Below are 21,275 nucleotides of genomic sequence, written 5' to 3'. Positions count from 1 at the left end.
AACGCTCCAGATGGACCAGGTGGCACAGTCCCACCTTCTGACCGCGCCACCTAGGCCCTTCTGGGCCTATGGAGTTCCTCGCGAGGTAAGTGCTCCATGTGCTTATCTTGACAAAAAAACTAATCGAGAACAAATGTAGGTCCAATCGAGTTCGCGAAGGTCCCTGAAACTTAAAAATACACAAATAGGGTTTTCCTATCATGCAAGAGTTATAACCAAAATAAAAGGGATCACTAGTAAATCTGCTAGAAATATGCCCAAGAGGCAATAATAAAGTGGTTATTATTATATCTTTGTGTTTACGATAAATGTTTGCATCCCATGCTATAATAGTATTAACCGGAAACATTAATACTTGTGTGTTATGTAAACAGAAAAGAGTCCCTAGTAAGCCTCTTGTCAAACTAGCTTGTTGATTAATAGATGATCATGATTTCCTGATCATGAATATTGGATGTTGTTAATAACAAGGTTATGTTATTGAGTGAATAATATAATGGACACACACCCATAATAAGTGTAGCATAAGATCAAGTCATTAAGTTCATCTTGCTATAAGTTTTCGATACATAGTAACATAGTCCTTCGACCATGAGATCATGTAAATCACTTACATCAGATGTGTACTTTGATTACATCAAATGCCACTGCGTAAATGGGTGGTTATAAAGATGGGATTGAGTATTCGGAAAGTATGAGTTGAGGCATATGGATCAAGAGTGGGATTTGTCCATCCCGATGATGGATAGATATACTCTGGGCCCTCTCGGTGGAATATCTTCTAATTAGCTTACAAGCATGTGACAAGGTCACAAGAGATGACATACCACGGTACGAGTAAAGAGTACTTGTCGGTAACGAGGTTGAACTAGGTATGGAGATATCGATGATCAAACCACAGACAAGTAAAGTATCGCGCGACAAAGGAAATCAGTATCGTAAGTTAATGGTTTAATCGATCAATAAGTTATCACTGAATATGTGGGAGCCATTATGGATCTCCAGGTCCCGCTATTGGTTATTGATCAGAGAGGATTCTCGATCATGTCCGCATAGTTCACGAACCGTAGGGTGACGCGCTTAAGGTTCGATGTCGTATAAGTAGATTTGGAATATGAGATGGAGACCAAATGTTTTTCGGAGTCTCAGATGGGATCCAGGACATCACGAGGAGGTCCGGAATGGTCCGAAGAATAAGATTCATATAAGGGAAGTTAATTTCTGGGGTTCAGAAAAGTTTGGGATTTTTCCGGTGGAAGACCGAGAAGGTTCTAGAAGGTTCCGGATGGTCCAACAATGGGCCCACAACCCCGGGAGGGGCCACATGAGCCGAGGGGGTGCAGCCCAGCCCTAATAGGCCAGGCGCACCAGCCCCTCAAGGCCGAAGCCAGCCACCCCTTTAGGGTTTCCTCAAAACCCTAAGGGGAAGACTTGGGGGGAAGTTTTCTCTCCCCCCTCTTTTGGCCGCTGGCCATAGGGCTTGGAGGAGGGGCCAAGGCAACCCTATCTGGCCTCCCCCTATATAAAGAGGGGAGGGAGCAGGGGGCGCATCCCTCACTCACCCTCCAACCCTAGCCGCCCCTCTCCCTCCTCCACCGCAATCTGCACCGGCTTGGCAAAGCCCTGCAGAATCTTCTCCTCCACCACCACCACCACACCGTCGTGCTGCTGGGATTCTGAGGAGATCTACCACACCTCCGCTTCCCGCTGGAACGGGGAGAGGAAGGACTACATCGACATCGTACGCACTACCGAGTACGGAAGTGCTACCGGATTGCAGCACTGAAACGATCGACTACATCAACCACGAGATCTGATCTCGTTAAGGCTTTGGATCTTCGAGGGTTATTCTCTCATCTCTCTCGTTGCTTCGATCTTCATAGATTAGATCTTGGATTTTCCTAGATTGGATCTTGGTTTTGTTCTTCTTCACGGTAGAATTTTTTGTTTTCTATGCAACGAACCCATCAGTGGTATCAGAGCCGTGTCTATGCATAGATTTGTTGCACAAGTAGAACACAATGAGTTTGTGGGCGTTGATGTTTTTGTTTCCTTTTGTTATGTATACTTCGCATCTTGCGGGATGGTGGGATGAAGCGGCCCGGGCTAACTTTACATGACCGCGTTCATGAGACTTGCTCCATGCTTGATATGCAACTTGTATTGCATAAGTGGCTTTGCGGGTGTCTCTCTCTCTCTCACCATAGTTAAGATTCAATTTACTATTTCAATCGATAACACTAGTATCACCGTTGTGGTTCTTGTTCGTATGTAGATCGGATCTTACTCGAAAGCCCCAAACCACGTAAAACATGCAAACACTTTTTAGAGGCGTCTAACTTGTTTTTGCAGGGGCATGTGATGTGATATGGCTATGTGATTGTGACTATATTTGATGTATGAGATGATCATTATTGTATTATGGCAACCGGCAGGAGCCTAATGGTTGTCTTTAAATTTGTTAAGACATGCATGTCTATTCATCATGTAATAGGTTTATTTCAAGTAGTTGTCATATTAGATATAAGTGATGGACGACCATGAAGCGGCGCAACTGACCTTGACGCCATGCTGGTGATGATGGAGATCATGTTTGTGCTTTGGATATGGAGATCAAAAGCACAAGAAGAAAGTCCATATCATATCACATGTTATGAATTGCATGTGATGTTAATCCTTTATGCATCTTATTTTTCTTAGATCGCGACGGTAGCATTATAAGATGATCCCTCTCACTAAATATCAAGATAATAAAGTGTTCGTCCTTAGTATGCTCTATTGCTAAGACTTGTTGTTTCGAAGCATCACGTGATGATTGGGTATTATAGATTCTACATGTGCATGCAACGGGTGCAAGCCAGATTTGCACATGCGGATACTAAGGTTAACCTTAACGAGCCTACCATGTACAGACATGGTCTCGGAACACGGGATATCGAAAGGTAGAGCATGAGTCATATAAATTATATGATGAACACTTTGAGTGTTCGCCTATGAAATTACATCTTCTCTCGTGAAAATCGGACTTGGTGTAGTGGATTTGGTTTTTGTAATCACTAAGACAATGTGGGGGATGTTGTTTTGAGTGGGAGTTTACCTAGTTAATTTAAGAATTAAAATGAACTCAATTTATCATAAACATGTCTAAACTCTTTGCAAATATGGTGTAGATCATGGCAGCCCCCACCATCAATTTTAATCGGTTCCTAGAGAAAGAAAAGCTTAAGAACAATGGAAGAACTTCACGGATTGGATCCGTCATGTGAGGATTGTCCTCACTGCTGGACAACTGCAATATGTGCTCGATGCACCGCTAGGTGCCCCACCTGCAGAAATTGCTCCCGATGAGGTGAAAAATGTTTACCAAACTCGGAAAATTCATTACTCCCAAGTTTAGTGTGCCATCCTGTACGGCCTAGAGGCAGAGCTGCAAAAGCGTTTTGAAAACCACGACCCTTGTGAGATAGTCCGTGAGCTCAAAGCTATCTTTGAAACTCATGCAGGCGTGGAAAGATATGAAGCCTCAAAATAGTTCTTTGGCTGCAAGATGGAAGAGGGTAGCTCCATTAGCGAGCACGTGCTCAAGATGTCTGGGCACGCGAAGAAGCTCAATGACTTGGGAATAGTGATTCCTAACCAGTTGGGTATACATCGTGTCCTCCAATCACTGCCACCTAGTTATAAGAACTTCGTGATGAACTACAACATGCACTGCATGAACAAGGAGTTACTTGAACTCTTCTCCCTGCTGAAAACTGCTGAAGTGGAGATAAAGAAAGAGCACCAAGTGTTGATGGTCAACAAGACCACCAGTTTCAAGAAACAGGGCAAGCCTAAGAAGTACAACTTCAAGAAGGGCGGCAAGAAAGATGTTGCGCCTCCCAAGAAGCCCAAGGTTGGCCCTAAGCCTGATACTGTGTGCTATTACTGCAAGGGTGATGGACACTAGAAGTGCAATTGCCCCAAGTAACTGGTTGATCTGAAGAGCGGCCAAGTCAATAAGAAAGGTATATTTGATATACATGTTATTGATGTCTATCTTACTAGTAATCGTAGTAGTGTCTGTGTATTTTATATTGGTTCGGTTGCTCACGTTTGTAACTCGAACAGGAATTGCGGAATAAACGGAGACTAGCGAGGGACGAGGTGACGATGCGCGTTGGAAATGGATCCAAGGTCGATGTGATCGCCGTCGGCACGCTCCCTCTACATCTACCTTCGGGATTAGTTTTAAATCTAAATAATTGTTATTTGGTGCCTGCATTGAGCATGAACATTATATCTGGATCTTGTTTAATGCAAGACGGTTATTAGTTTAAGTCAGAGAATAATGGTTGTTCTATTTATATGAACTAGATGATTCCCCGTGATGTTGCTGCGGGAATTTAATCAAATTGATGGTTAAAAAATGTTCTAAGTTTTATAGAAGGCACAATATATTTTCTTAATGACTATATCCCACCATATAAATTCCATATGCATAAATGTTTTATTCAATATATTGTGAAAGAACATGTATAATTTATTGAATGATAATGATTTACACATATAATGTAAACTATTGTGCACAATAAATATATAAGAAGTACGGTAGATGCCCATGTTTATATGCACCAGCTGTGCAAAACAGATCCCTTTCATGAAAAAAGGTGTGCAAAATAGGTGTATATAAGTTTTTTATGAGTTTTTTTTACCGGGATTTTTTATGAGTTGAAGAGGTGCTTCTGATACTTAGAAGCATTGACAAATTTATCATGATAAAGTATAGATGAAAAAGTATGTACTTGTATTACATATTCCAGAAAAAACTGAGATTTTTATACCAGCCTCTTTGCTGCATAATAGATAGTGTCACACACTCTATCTATGAGTTGAAGGTAACCAGTTGACCAAATGTTGCGCTCGTACCTGCACCATATGGTCGAATGAGCAGCCATCTTTCTATAGTAAAAATGACAACACAAAATGCTCCATATACCAAGGTACGAAATAGAACTGATAAAAATTGGTAGACTTGGTAGGGATGGCTCTGCTTGCAGCTAGCTAGTTTAGCAAATCTTGCTTTGTTACTTTGAAGGAAATCAGCGATGCTACTCCTGCAAAATGGTGGCAAAGTTTTGATCTTGCAAGGCCCAACATAAGACGGAAAGGCAAAGGATGCAGCCATGTGGGTGCTTGCTTCTCCAAAGAATGACAAAACAGAAACACAACACCCTGCGATAAACGATTGGCCAGATGGAACCTACACGGGTGGAATCTGCAAATGCCCCACCTTTGAGGACTGTCCTGTGCTTGAATCGGAGAGTTGTCGTCTCGTAGAAGCTAGGTACGATATCCGCACTGACATTGGCACATAAGCGCAAGTGTAGTGATGCTGAATGGGAGGATGATGTGATTTGAGGTCGCACCATAGATATGGAAACGGAACTTTGCAAAGGGAATTGTATTTATGCCTGGAAGTCAGGGCAGAGGGGAACATAGATGTGGCCGCCTGATGGTCTGACTCAGTGATTAATTCCACCCAATGGTCTGCTGATAAATTCTAGGAACGGCTCGTTTCCAATGCGTGGAGTGGAAGACAAAAGGAAAGTGTTGCCGAGAAGACAATTTGGCTACCCTATATCCTAGGCTCTAGAAAATTAAAGAAAACATAGTAAATAAAATCATCATCCGATTAATACTTGCATGGGATAATGTGGAGACAAGTTGTGTGATATTGTGGGGCCGATGAGGTGGCATGCTTGCATGTTGAGAGAACTCAACTTAGTGGGTTGCTGATACGTCTCCGACGTATCGATAATTTCTTATGTTCCATGCCACATTATTGATGATATCTACATGTTTTATGCATACTTTATGTCATATTTATGCATTTTCCGGAACTAACCTATTGACGAGATGCCGAAGTGCCAGTTCCTGTTTTCTGCTGTTTTTGGTTTCAGAAATCCTAGTAAGGAAATATTCTCGGAATTGGACGAAATCAACGCCCAGAGTCTTAGGATTGCATGAAGCTTCCAGAACACCCGAGAGCCGCCAGAGAGGGGCCACAGGGGGCCCACACATGGTGGCGGCGCGGCCCAGGGGGGGCGCCGCCCTAGTGTCTGGTGGCCCCAGACCCCTTCTGACGCCGCCTCTTCGCCTATAAGAAGCCCCTGACCTAAGTCTTCGAGACGGAAAAGCCACGGTACGAGAAACCTTCCAGAGCCGCCGCCATCGCGAAGCCAAGATCTGGGGGACAGGAGTCTCTGTTCCGGCACGCCGCCGGGACGGGGAAGTGCCCCCGGAACCATCGACACCACTGCCATCTCCACCGCCATCTAGATGTCTCCCATGAGGAGGGAGTAGTTCTCCATCGAGGCTAAGGGCTGTACCGGTAGCTATGTGGTTAATCTCTCTCCTATGTACTTCAATACAATAATCTCATGAGTTGCCTTACATGATTGAGATTCATATGATGATGCTTGTAATCTAGATATCGTTATGCTAGTCAAGTGAATTTTACTTATGTGATCTCCGGAGACTCCTTGTCCCACGTGTGTAAAGGTGACAGTGTGTGCACCGTGTGGGTCTCTTAGGCTATATTTCACATAATACTTATTCACTGTTATGAATGGCATAGTGAAGTGCTTATTTATATCTCTTTATGATTGCAATGTGTTTTGTATCACAATTTATCTGTGTGCTACTCTAGTGATGTTATTAAAGTAGTCTATTCCTCCTGCACGGTGTAATGGTGACAGTGTGTGCATCGTGTAGTACTTGGCGTAGGTTATGATTGTGATCTCTTGTAGATTATGAAGTTAACTATTGCTATGATAGTATTGATGTGATCTATTCCTCCTTTCGTAGTGTGAAGGTGACAGTGTGCATGCTATGTTAGTACTTGGTTTAGTTGTGTTGATCTGTCGTGCACTCTAAGGTTATTTAAACATGAACATCGAATATTGTGGAGCTTGTTAACTCCGGCATTGAGGGTTCGTGTAATCCTACACAGTTAGTGGTGTTCATCATCCAACAAGAGAGTGTAGAGTAGAGCATTTATTTATTTATTTATTCTGTTATGTGATCAATGTTGAGAGTGTCCACTAGTGAAAGTATGATCCCTAGGCCTTGTTCCTAAATACTGCTATCGCTGCTTGCTTACTGTTCTACTGCATCTGTACTGTCCGTAATATTACCACCATCAACCACACGCCAGTCCTGGGCAGCAAAGCACTTTTCTGGCGCCGTTACTACTGCTCATACTTATTCATACCACCTGTATTTCACTATCTCTTCGCCGAACTAGTGCACCTATTAGGTGTGTTGGGGACACAAGAGACTTCTTGCTTTGTGGTTGCAGGGTTGCTTGAGAGGGATATCTTTGACCTCTTCCTCCCTGAGTTCGATAAACCTTGGGTGATCCACTTAAGGGAAACTTGCTGCTGTTCTACAAACCTCTGCTCTTGGAGGCCCAACACTGTCTACAAGAATAGAAGCACCCGTAGACATCAAGCACTTTTCTGGCGCCGTTGCCGGGGAGGAAAGGTAAAAGGTACTCACACTCCGGATCTCTGCTACTAAGCTATTTTCCGGCGCCGTTGTAAGTACTCGAAGCTATTTCCTTTAGATCCTGCAATTGCATCTTTTTGTTTCTTGTTTACACTAGTTAGGCATAATGGAAAACAACAAAAATATGAGAGATCTTTATGAACTTTATCTTGAATTAGGACATGATGTGTTTGAAGAGAGAATTAAAAAACCCATGGAACTTTATATGCATGCTAATGGGAATGTTATTAATATGAATGCTTTGAACACTATTGTTGCTAATGCTATGGAAAATTCTAAGCTTGGGGAAGCTGGTTTTGATGAGCATGATCTTTTTAGTCCCCCGGGCATGGAGGAGAAAATTTACTTTGATGATACTTTGCCTCCTATTTATGATGATTATAATGATAGTAGCCTTTTGGTGCCGCCTGTTATGGAGGATAAATTTGATTATGATTACAATATGCCTCCTATATTTGATGATGAGAATAATAATGATAGCTACTTTGTTGAATTTGCTCCCACTATTACTAATAAAATTGATTATGCTTATGTGGAGAGTAATAATTTTATGCATGAGACTCATGATAAGAATGTTTCATTTGATAGTTATATTGTTGAGTTTGCTCATGATGCTACTGAAAGTTATTATGAGAGAGGAAAATATGGTTGTAGAAATTTTCATGTTACTAAAACACCTCTCTGTGTGCTGAAATTTTTGAAACTACACTTGTTTTATCTTCCTATGCTTGTCACTTTGCTATTCATGAACTTGTTCATTTACAAGATTCCTATGCATAGGAAGCATGTTAGACTTAAATGTGTTTTGAATTTGCTTCTTGATGCTCTCTTTTGCTTCAACGCTTATTTCTTGCGAGTGCATCATTAAAACTGCTGAGCCCATCTTAATGGCTATAAAGAAAGAACTTCTTGGGAGATAACCCATGTGTTTATTTTACTACAGTAATTTTGTTTTATATTTGTGTTTTGGAAGTTGTTACTACTGTAGCAACCTCTCCTTATCTTAGTTTTGTTGCATTGTTGTGCCAAGTAAAGTCTTTGATAGTAAGGTTCATACTAGATTTGGATTACTGCGCAGAAACAGATTTCTTGCTGTCACGAATCTGTGTCTAATTCTCTGTAGGTAACTCAGAAAATTATGCCAATTTACGTGAGTGATCCTCAGATATGTACGCAACGTTCATTCAATTCGAGCATTTTCATTTGAACAAGTCTGGTGCCTCTTTAAAATTCTTCTTTACAGACTGTTCTGTTTTGACAGATTCTGCCTTTTATTTCGCATTGCTTCTTTTGCTATGTTGGATGGATTTATTTATTCCATTGACTTCTACTAGCTTTGAGCAATGTCCAGAAGTGTTAAGAATGATTGTGTCACCTCTGAACATGTGAATTTTGGATTATGCACTAACCCTCTAATGGGTTTGTTTCGAGTTTGGTGTGAAGGAAGTTTTCAAGGGTCAAGAGAGGAGGATGATACAATATGATCAAGAAGAGTGAAAGGTCTAAGCTTGGGGATGCCCCGGTGGTTCAACCCTGCATATTCCAAGAATACTCAAGCATCTAAGCTTGGGGATGCCCAAGGCATCCCCTTCTTCATCGACAAATTATCAGGTTCCTTCTCTTGAAACTATATTTTTATTCGGTCACATCATATGTACTTTACTTGGAGCGTCTGTTTGTTTTTGTTTTTGTTTGAATAAATGCTTGTGTGGGAGAGAGACACGCTCCGCTGGTTCGTATGAACACATGTGTTCTTAGCTTTTAATTTTCATGGCGAAGGTTGAAACTGCTTCGTTAATTGTTATATGGTTGGAAACAGAAAATGCTACATGTGGTAATTGGTACGATGTCTTGAATAATTTGATACTTGGCAATTGTTGTGCTCATGTTTAAGCTCTTGCATCATATACTTTGCACCTATTAATGAAGAAATACATAGAGCTTGCTAAAATTTGGTTTGCATAATTGGTCTCTCTAAGGTCTAGATAATTTCTAGTAAGAGTTTGAACAACAAGGAAGACGGTGTAGAGTCTTATAATGTTTACAATATGTCTTTTATGTAAGTTTTGCTGTACCGCTTCATACTTGTGTTTGTTTCAAATAACCTTGCTAGCCTAAACCTTGTATCGAGAGGGAATACTTCTCATGCATCCAAATCCTTGAGCCAACCACTATGCCATTTGTGTCCACCATACCTACCTACTACATGGTATTTCTCCGCCATTCCAAAGTAAATTGCTTGAGTGCTACCTTTAAACAATTCAAAATTTATCACCTCTGATTTGTGTCAATGTTTTATAGCTCATGAGGAAGTATGTGGTGTTTATCTTTCAATCTTGTTGGGCAACTTTCACCAATGGACTAGTGGCTTCATCCGCTTATCCAATAATTTTGCAAAAAGAGCTGGCAATGGGATTCCCAGTCCCAAATTAATCAAACTAAATAGACACTCCTCCATGGTATGTGATTGTTGGACGGCACCCGAAGGATTCGGTTAGCCATGGCTTGTGTAAGCAAAGGTTGGGAGGAGTGTCATCATAATAAAACTAAAATAAAAAGGCACTCCTTCATGGTATGAGATTGTTGGCAGGCACCCGAGGATTCGGTTAGCCATGGTTTGTGAAAGAAAGGTTGGAAGGAGTGCCACTCAAAAATAAAAATAAAATGGGAGCCGCTCTTTGAAGGTTTGTCTGGCAAGGGGGTTAGAATACCCGCTACCATTCGTTGACAACAACAAACACCTCTCAAAATTTTACTTTTGTGCTCTCTATATGTTTTCAAAACCAAAGCTCTAGCACAAATATAGCAATCGATGCTTTCCTCTTTGAAGGACCATTCTTTTACTTTTATGTTGAGTCAGTATACCTACTTCCTTCCATCTTAGAAGCAAACACTTGTGTTAATTGTGCATTGATTCTTACATACTTGCATATTTGCATTCATCATATTACTTTGTGTTGACAATTATCCATGAGATATGCATGTTGAAAGTTGAAAGCAACCGCTGAAACTTTAATCTTCCTTTGTGTTGCTTCGATGCTTTTACTTTGAATTTATTGCTTTATGAGTTAACTCTTGTGCAAGACTTTTGATGCTTGACTTGAAAGTACTATTCATGAAAAGTTTTGCTATATGTTAGCAACTATAGATCATTGCCTTGAGTCACTTCATTCATTTCATATGCTTTGTAATAGTATGATCAAGGTTATGTAAGTAGCATGTCACTACAGAAATTATTCTTTTTATCGTTTACCTGCTCGGGACGAGCAGGAACTAAGCTTGTGGATGCTGATACGTCCCCGACGTATCCATAATTTCTGTCGTTCCATGCTTGTTTTATGACAATACTTACATGTTTTGCTTGCACTTTATGATGTTTTTATGCGTTTTCCGGAACTAACCTATTAACGAGATGCCACAGTGCCAGTTCCTGTTTTCTGATGTTTTTGGTTCCAGAAAGGCTGTTCGGGCAATATTCTCGGAATTGGACGAAATCAACACCAAACCTCCTATTTTTCCCGGAAGCATCCAGAACACCGAAGAAGAGTCGGAGAGGGGCCAGGGGGCCACCACACCACATGGCGGCGCGGGCCAGACCCTGGCCGCGCCGGCCTAGGGTGTGGCGCCCCAGTGTGCCCCCTGCGCCGCCTCTTCGCCTATAAAAGCCCTTTTCGACCTAAAACGCAGTACCAATTGACGAAACTCCGTAAAGACTCCGGGCGCCGCCGCCATCGCGAAACTCCAATTCGGGGGACAGAAGTCTCTGTCCCGGCACCCTGCCGGGACGGGGAAGTGCCCCCGGAAGCCATCTCCATCAACGCCACCGCCTCCGCCATGCTCCGTGAGTATTTCCCCCATGGACTACGGGTTCTAGCAGTAGCTATGTCGGTATACTCTCCCCCATGTACTTCAATACAATGGTCTCATGAGCTGCCTTACATGATTGAGATTCATCTGATGTAATCGGTGTTGTGTTTGTTGGGATCCGATGGATGATACATTATGATTAGTCTATCTATAAAGTTTGTGAAGTTATTGTTGCTGCAATCTTGTTATGCTTAATGCTTGTCACTAGGGCCCGAGTGGCATGATCTTAGATTTGAGCTCTATATTGTTGCTTAGATTGTATCTACAAGTTGTATGCACATGTCACTGTCCGGAACCAATGGCCCCGAAGTGACAGAAATCGGGACAACCGGAGGGGATGGTAGTGATGTGAGGATCACATGTTTTCACGGTGTGTTAATGCTTTGTTCCGGTACTCTATTAAAAGGAGTACCTTAATATCCAGTAGTTTCCCTTGAGGCCCGGCTGCCACCGGCTGGTAGGACAAAAGATGTTGTGCAAGTTTCTCATTGCGAGCACGTACGACTATATACGGAAAACATGCCTACATAATTAATAAGCCTGATGTTCTTTCTTAATGCTTTGATTCCTATCAATTGCCCAACTGTAATTTGTTCACCCAACACTTGTCACTTATTGGAGAGTTACCACTAGTGTAGATCACTGGGAACCCCGGTCCATCTCTCATCATAATATACTTGTTCTCTATGTCATTGGAAGTAGTATCAACTATTCTCTGGTGCCATCGCTCTCATATTGCTATTACTGCTGTTGTTATTGTTACTCTTTGCTCTCATATTACTGTTACTTTCACATCACCCCTGTTGCTAGTGCTTTTCCAGGTGCAGCTGAATTGACAACTCAGTTGTTAAGGATTATAAGTATTCTTTACCTCCCCTTGTGTCGAATCAATAAATTTGGGTTATACTACCCTCGAAGACTGCCGCGATCCCCTATACTTGTGGGTTATCAACCCTCCTACTTGCCAGCTTTGTAGATGCTCCCCGGAAACGGCCCGGCACCTCCTTTTTGAATGTCGCTTCTCCAAGAGAGTATGGATGGCAGCGGCTTCGTGGCTATCTTGCCCGGACCTTATCCATTGTCTCGGCACCGGGAGACCTAAGGTGCTGGAATACTGGCAAGCTATCGCCAGAACCCCCACCTCTTCTACCAAAGGCCTGCGAACTGCAATTATGCTAATTGCCTGGGAGATTTGGAAGGAGCGAAATGAGCGTGTGTTCAACAATAAATCCTCCCTACCCTCGGAGATCATGCTCAAAATAAGGGAGGAGAGCAAGAACTGGATTCTTGCTGGTGCAAAGGGCCTAGCTGAGCTCGTGGGCTGACCTTTTCATAGTGTTTTCTCTTTCGGGGGAGGGGGGTGTGTTTGCCCCCCGTCTTCCCTCCTTTTTTTTACTTTTATGGCTCTTGCCATCCCCTTGTTTGCTCCTCCTATATTAATATAAGGCAAAAGCTCTTTTGCCCGTTTCAAAAAAAAAACAAATATGCATCAGTATAGAACCTTCCGATTTTTGTTTTTGTTTTAAACACGCCTGACATACTAAACCAACAATTGTTGATTACTGCATCATCTTCGGCGATGCCATGAACATATTATACACAACTTTGGCTTGACGTTGATGGCTGTTCTGCAATCACGTGAAAGAGAGCACCATCTAGGAAATTAGTTTGTATACTACCGCATGCCATCGCTGCTACTGGTTCCGGTGAAGAAGTACCATCTTTGTTGATATCTCAATTTTCTTATATTATACATAGAAAGGGTTGTTGCGGACTTCAATCGTCATGTGATTTTCATAATTAAATGTTTCAAAATCAATAGTATGTGATTTTCACTATTCCACAGTAAGAAAAGGAAGGTCAATCAAGAATTCCCTCCTGCTTGGATTCAATTAATCGTACGGATTTATATATGTATAAATGTGTTGATCACTTGATTTAATGTGACCGTAGCAATGCACGGGTTTTGTCCTAGTCTCCCTAAACCTCAATCTCCCTTCTCACTGCTCCCTCTCGCTCGTCGCCGCCGCCACAACCCCCCGCGCCCCTTTCCGATTCGTCATCAGACCTTAGACTATGGAGTTGCCTGTGCCGAAGAAGCAGCTGATGCCGACGATCCAGTTCCTCAATGACTTGTGCGGGAGGTTGTTCCCTTACAACGAGGAATACACACACATAATGGAGTTCCCGCACGGCTCCTGCACCTGCACGCACCCCGGCTGCGAATTCGCCGATTCACATGTACCATTCATCCTACACCTCAGAGATACCCACTCGGTCCTTGTAAATAGGTTCCCGTACGACGAGGACTTCGGGCTGGTTCAACTAAAGGTGATGTCGCCGGGCTCGCCAAGACGACAACTCATCAGCTACGGGACGGATGGCGCGATGTTCGCCTTGCACATCCACCCTTGCGACATGGACACTGCGGTATCTTTCATGCGGGTCAGGCCGGCATCGTGCATCTGGCCCCGGTATAGGGTGACGATGTGGGCGAACGTGGGGACAATTTTCTGAGGAACAGTATCTTCCTTAAGGTCCAAATGGCCAGCTGAAAAACGGTAATCAGAATGCAAGATACAATATAACTTTCATACTTATACATGCAAGAATAAAACCATCCAGTATATTGGAAAATCGCATATCTCCTGAACCTCATATAAGAAATTGGTGTACAATGTGTGCAGTCATGTACAATTAAATCTCTCGTCCTTTGCCTAAAACAAGCTTGTGTAAACACATAATGTCAATAGAACGAACATAAAAATTACACCCCATGCTATAATGTAAACCCTAAGCTTCAGTTACAACTGTACATCTCTCATCTTTTGCCTAAACAGATTGACAGGGAATTCAAGAGTCATAAAAACAAAACAAAAAATTGTTTAGAAATCAATGTTGCCTTCCCCTAGCTAGCAATGAAGGAACTGGAAAATGATTGTACTTTGCATGGCAAATTAAGGAAGGCTCCAGGTGGATGTAATTGTGTCATTGATATTTCCAGTTGTGAACCTACTAAAATGATGACTGCAATATGGATTGAGAGATGTGAAAATCAACCGACAAATTTAGCAACAACTAATATGGAGCGGATGGAGTAATCTCAAACGAAAATAGTCTTGATATATTAAGCTAACAGAGTAATTAAAAAGAAAATTTTCTTCTTAATTAATAGATTGAGGCAAAGCTTTTGCCTCCCTTTTAAGAAAAGTTAACATAGCAATTCATTTAATGGCAATATAGTCTCTCATTGGTATGTGAGCAAACCCGTGTAGCCTAGCGATTTAAAATTCAAACATCATACTCGTATATGGAGAGCTTCCCCTTGGATTGGACAAAAGACAAAATAGACCACTAAATAAAATAAAATGCACTTATCCATATGATTATTTACTTTGTTAACAAACACGATTTCATAACTGGCGAAAGTTCAGAAATTAAGTGCTTACCTCAAATTAATACTCATACCCTAGAATCAGGCCTTTACAACTTTCTCTATAGCATGAGCTTCTTTTCCACCAATAACTGACATGGAGGGAAGAAACTTTGTTAGATGAAATTTGCTACAGTGAAATAGTAACAGCAGATCAGTAAGATAACATTCACTAATCAACACGGTGCTGTGCAGATGTCAATATAGAAAAAAGGCTAATAACTGCAAGCAATAGCGAAAATATAACTCCTACAGAATAAAGAATTTGGGGCCTTGGGACCTAATACACATGATCTATATGAGTAGCATTGGAATTTATCAGCCACGTGAAGTATACCAGACCTGTGTACATATGCCAAAATGGTCCATTAAATGAACCTACAAAGCAATACTCAATCTAAAGAGACAAGTTGACATTAACACCAGGAATCTTGATCCTACTACTCAAAATTCAAAGAAGAAAATATTATAACTATGCTAAAGGCATGGTCATTTTTACTATATATCAAAGCTGAACCCGTTTGCTCTTACCATAACGGTTTGGTAACTGTTCACAAAGCAAACAAAGCAATTTTGTCCAATCAGACATCACCACGTTAGCTTTATTTTCCGTTCTTTCCGTTGATTCGTGTCCATCGTGCCTTTCATTTCACATGGTCGAAGCGGTGATTACGGCCCATCACCACCGAACGAACAGAAAATTCTGGAATCGACCAGCGTGTCCGTCGGAGGCCCACATACTCTGCCCCTGCTATTTCCCATGTCTCTCACGAGTTTCCCCATTGGTTTCTTCCCTTCCCAATCTCCATCAAGAGACCCCATGGGAGCTTCTCCGGCGTCTCTGAGGGGCTTCGCCAGTCCGGCCGTCCGCCGCCTCGGCAGGGATGACCCAGGGGCCAAGTCCTGCATCTCCGTCCCACCATCCGCTGCCATGATCACGGCCAGATGCCTCACGAAGCCGTACTGGAGGAGCCGCGCCGGGGCATCGCCTCGCGTGGGAGCCAGCTCGAGGGCTACTGACGTCGGCGGAAGGAGGCCGTCAATCGCCTGGCAACGCCGCTGGGAGCCCGTGTCTGACTGACCGCTCCCTCTTCCCTTCGATTTTATCTCTTTAGTCTCCTCTGATCCTCTCTCTCACCCAAAAAAGGGTACATCGGTGGTGGGGACGGCCGCGTCGACCATGGCCTCGAGGCGATAAGAGCGGGACGGGTGACGAGCATGGGGATGCTGCGAAGCCACTCGATCTCCTCTCCGCTGTCAAAATCTTTCGATCTTCTTTTCAGTTCATGTTTTTCCTGTGAATTTTGGGGATTTTTTTATGCACAGGACATATAGAATTTGGCAACTAGATGGATGATGATGATGTGGAGCACGGCCAGCGCATCAGGTGAGGTATTGCTTTCTCTCTCTCCCCCTCCAGTTCCAATAGATTCCAGTAGATTGGAGAGTAGGTATATGCATCGTATTCTCAGAGTTAATTTGTTGATTTGGTAGTTGCTTGCATATTTATTCAGCGATTCTGCTATCATCATTGTTTGTTCCCAACATTGAACCATGTGCATTTTGCACTTGCAGCTGAAATCTTGGGAAGTACTCGTGATGTACATGATATTGAGCTATGCTACATGGATCCGGTAAGTTCTGTTTTGCTTCATCTCTTCACTTTTTACTGTTTATGTGTGACTCGTGCAAAGTTAGCTTGGGATTTCAGAGCTGGTGTACATACAGGTCCAGCTGCTTACACTTTGAGAGTTGAATCAGGGTAACCTGTCATTCAGTTCTCCGTAATAATTGTTAAGCCCTCATCCATTGCCATGTAGTTTGCCGACCTGCACTTCTCTGTTTTGTTCTACCCCTGTCATCTCTGCACTTCCTGCAAAAAAATTAGATCTTCTAGATTTCATTGCCCGCTTCCTACTCTTTGCTGCATAGCCGATATGTACTAAGGAATTCCACTTTTTTTTCAAGGGAGGAAAAGTATGCAGGCTTCATTGGTCAAAATCCTTGCACGTATTGCTCCCATTTGGGAAAACAGGGACCACCAAACAAGACAGAATATATATGAATTAGGCTTCAATATTGTAGAACAGGAGGTAGTCTTCGACAATTTTCTGCTGTTTAAATTGTTCTACTTCTGCTTTTATAGGCACACTGTATTTTCCCAGCTTATTTATCATTTCCCAGCTTTTAAATTGTTCTACTTCTGCTTTTATAGGACTTGTCCGGGCCGGCCCCGAACCAATTTCGGCGACTAATCTGAGAGCCAGGACCGCTTGGCCGGACCGGGGGCCGGACTGGTCCGGCCCGTGGCCAGACCAATCTGGCTGGCAGCGCACCGCACACCAAAAATGTCGCCATTCTCACATCGGAACTCTGAATTTGATGATCTTGGGCCTGTTGGAATCACAACGAAGAGTTCTTAACCTTGCGCATTCCACTTGAGCTCAGTGATGACGATCTTGACTGCAACAATATGGAACGTCTTTCTTGATTGTGCTTGTTTGATGAAGTCTTGTGGATTTCTCCCCCACACTCCACTACGGGAGCTCTTCTTTGGTGCATATTCACATATCCATGGACACCACATAAATGGCAAGCTTAAAGCATATGATCTCTTCGAGTTGGCTCATCTTGAACTTGCACCTCATTTCTTCTTATTGCAACCTTGAAGCCAACATATGGTTCAAGCATTGCCTATGGACAACTCCTACAATTATAACTCAATGCAAACATTAGTCCACATGGATTGTCAGTAATTACCAAAACCACACATGGGGGCTCCATGCACTTTCAATCTCCCCCATTTTGGTAATTGATGACAATCTCTTTGAGAGGGTTTATATAAGGAATTTAAGCAACAAACAAGTTGAATAAATAGAGCAAAATCCCCCATAATATATGCACGTGTGAATGAACTTGAATTTCATTGCATATATTGGCAATTAAAGCCTAGTGGTGTTTCCTCTCAATATTCAACCAAGCAAGGCAACAAGATGCAAAACATGAAATGCAAATACTTTGGCACAAATCAAGAAGCATAAAACCCCATTCCCTAAACCCTCTAAACTTCTCCCCCATTGGCATCCATTGCCGAAATGGGCGAAAAATCTAGAGATGTCAATATAGTGAGGATTCGTCCATAAGGTGTGCATTTCTCATATTGTGAGTGGAATCAAATGCACATATCCAATGATGAATACTCGGAGGGATTCAAACTATATATAGGATCAAAGATTGCAAAAAGATAACAAAGTCAAGAAGCTTCAACACATGAAGCAAGCAAACAAATGAACCAAAAATAAGAAACCAAATAAAGAGTACATATTATGATAAGATCAAGTAAAGTGCTCTAAATAATATAAGGAATCTCCCCAAGGTTTGTGCACAAAGATAGACAATTTATTGGAATATAGGTGCACAAACATGGTATCATCACTCGCATACTATCATTCAAAGCAAAAGATACCAAGTGAAATAAAATCTTATGATCACCGCAAAATAGTACTTTAAATAAAATGAGGAAGCTCCCCAAGGTACATGCATAAATTAGATTGTTGCATTTGAATACAATATGCATAACATGGAATCCTCACTTACTCATTACCATTTAAACCACAAACAATTTCAAGAGACCATAGATAAGAAATTAAGCTTAGCACTTGGAGCAAATTAATGGTTGAGCAACAAGTAAGAGACACCATAATAAAATGCTCAACCAAAAGGATAAGTGAGAGGCAAGGCCAAGCATATTATAAGACTAATACACGGATGAGAAAATAGCATCATCATAGTCTTCAAAGAGTGATTTTGCTTAGCAAGATCAACAACACATAACAATTAAATAAGATATCAAGTGGAGAATTATCATCTCTCATGTGTATAAGTTTCTCTAAGTAGAAAATATCACAAAGAAATTTATCAACAAAGAAACATGTACACACAAAATAGATACAAAATAATTAAAACATGATATCCAAAGCGAAGTCATGCAATATACCAATAAGATCTTTGCTTAATAGCATGCCCACATGCTCAATTTTATCATATTGTACATTAATAAACTTCAACCACAAACACATCAAAGACATCGCAAATATCAACAAGGGAAAGAAGATAGTTGGGATGCTTTGAGGAAGCAACAAGTATCACAATTAAAGGATACAAAAAAAGAAATAACTCAATTTGCAATAAGGAGGATTCATTAAGACATTTGAAAATAGAGAGATTCATGCCAAGATGTAACCACGAGGTCGTATACAATAAAAGTATGCATGAGAAGATACTTGTTACCAAGATAGCATTGGTGTGGATGTAGTACATATGAGTTCGTTGATCATCCTAGCTTGCCTCAAATAATCATTTAGTAACCACTTCTTACTTATGAATTTGGCAAGCATCCAATGCATCCTCATGTACCTAAAACAAATTTAAGTACAAAATGGTTCCCAAACTAACTGGGTCCAAAGTAGTTAGACACTACAACATATAGGACAAACTCCACATAAATATGTGCATATTGATATGAAATTGAATTTCATGCACATCTTAGCTCATTTAGGATTTTTTTTTGGAGTTTACCCTATATATTGGAACAAGAAAGCAAAGCATGTCATAGAATATACATATAGTAAATATGCATGCATGAGACTCTCAAGAACCAAACAGAAATACAATTTGGACGAGACACCAACTAAATCAAGAACAATAGTTGTCCAAATTATATCAAAGAATCAAATCAACACAATATTGATTGTAAAGACGTATCTCATTACAAGAAGCTAATTAAACCCAAAACAAGCAATGAGATGACCAACTCCCAAGCGAGCAAGGTTCCAACAAATAAACTAAACCCTCACACTTTTCATGATGGCACAAGTACCGAAAAGAAAAGGTTTGTATTCCAACATCAAATACCTGATAAAGATCAATAAATGAAAAGATGGGATCATTAAATTAGCATTCTAACACAAATAGGAGAGCTCCCCCAAGATTACTGCATTATTTAGGATTTTTTATTTGAATACAAAATGCACAAAAGTGGGATCATCACTCTACCCTTATTTAATAAAACGCTACGAAAGTTTAAGTACACAAATTATATCCATAAGATGCAAGTAAAACATATGGGAGTCAAATGAAAAACATTCATGGCAAGAAATGAAGCAATTAAACACAATATCCAATGTAAAGATGATCAATAAATATCTATCTCATAATAGATTACCAATTGTCCTAGGACAAGAGGTATTTGGGAAATATTTCCCGGTGGTAGTTTCCAAGTATCCAAGATCATCTTCACCCCCAAAAGAGCATATGGTAAAAGGTAAAATTTAAACATCATGCAAAGAGAGTTTCTTCATAGCTTCAATTAACTACACCACCATGCAAAGCAATGAATGGCATAACCTGAAGCACATGATTTCCCAAAAGGATATTGAGAAACACATTCTGGAAAACCATGCCAAGAAAAACTCTCACAAACAAGATCCATAATTATATTAGCAAAGAAGCCATTTAATCAAATTTGGACTTGTTTGAGGAATACATGCCACATAGGAACGAGATAATTTACAATATCGATACTATGTGACACAACCTCAAATATACACATTTTTATGGCTTGTAATATGCACAAATAATACTCACCCATAATGTGATAGAGAATATATTTCCACAAAGGAAACAAAGAACCAACTAGAGATAATTAATGGACATATAATTTGAATTTTTCATGAGGATGACATGCCACATAGAGACTAGATAAACATTCAATATCAATTCTAAGTGGTGTTTGTCATGTACACACATTTTTAGGGTTGTGAGATTCCTAAAGGTATATCACTCCCCCATAATGGGATAGTCCACTAATCACTCACAAGAGCCATATAAGATACAAACAAGATGCAATAGGCTCAAACACAAACAAATATACATGGTGTACAACCCAACATACATATAATTGATTTCTGAAGATAAGCAAGTAGGAAGCACAACATATACAAACACATGCTAGGAACAAAACTAACACATGAAAGGGACGAGTAACTTTCAATATAAATGAGTTGAGCACATGTTACCGAAAGGAGGAACATTGGATATATGATAGATGCAATATAACCAAAAGACTTGGCTTGAGATAATATAAATGATGAAGATCCCTTAATTCTTCATGATGTAGCCAAGTATCCAATGCCCTCCAAAATCACCTATTGATCAAGTTTTAGCTTGTTGGTACCCAACCAAGTTGGGTCCTAAGAGGTTAGTCAAAATAGAGCACCAACATATTTGGCAAACGCATCGCCACCCTCATCCTTGCGAAGAGAATATACATCATCAATGATGATAGGGTTGGATGAGGTACCAATAGTTCAAAAGGAGGAGATGTAGCCCTTCTCACGACATATGTAGCAAGTTATTCTCTTCT

Source organism: Lolium perenne, chromosome 3, assembly GCF_019359855.2.
Source record: "Lolium perenne isolate Kyuss_39 chromosome 3, Kyuss_2.0, whole genome shotgun sequence".
NCBI lineage: Eukaryota > Viridiplantae > Streptophyta > Magnoliopsida > Poales > Poaceae > Lolium > Lolium perenne.
This window is presented reverse-complemented; position numbering follows the sequence as displayed.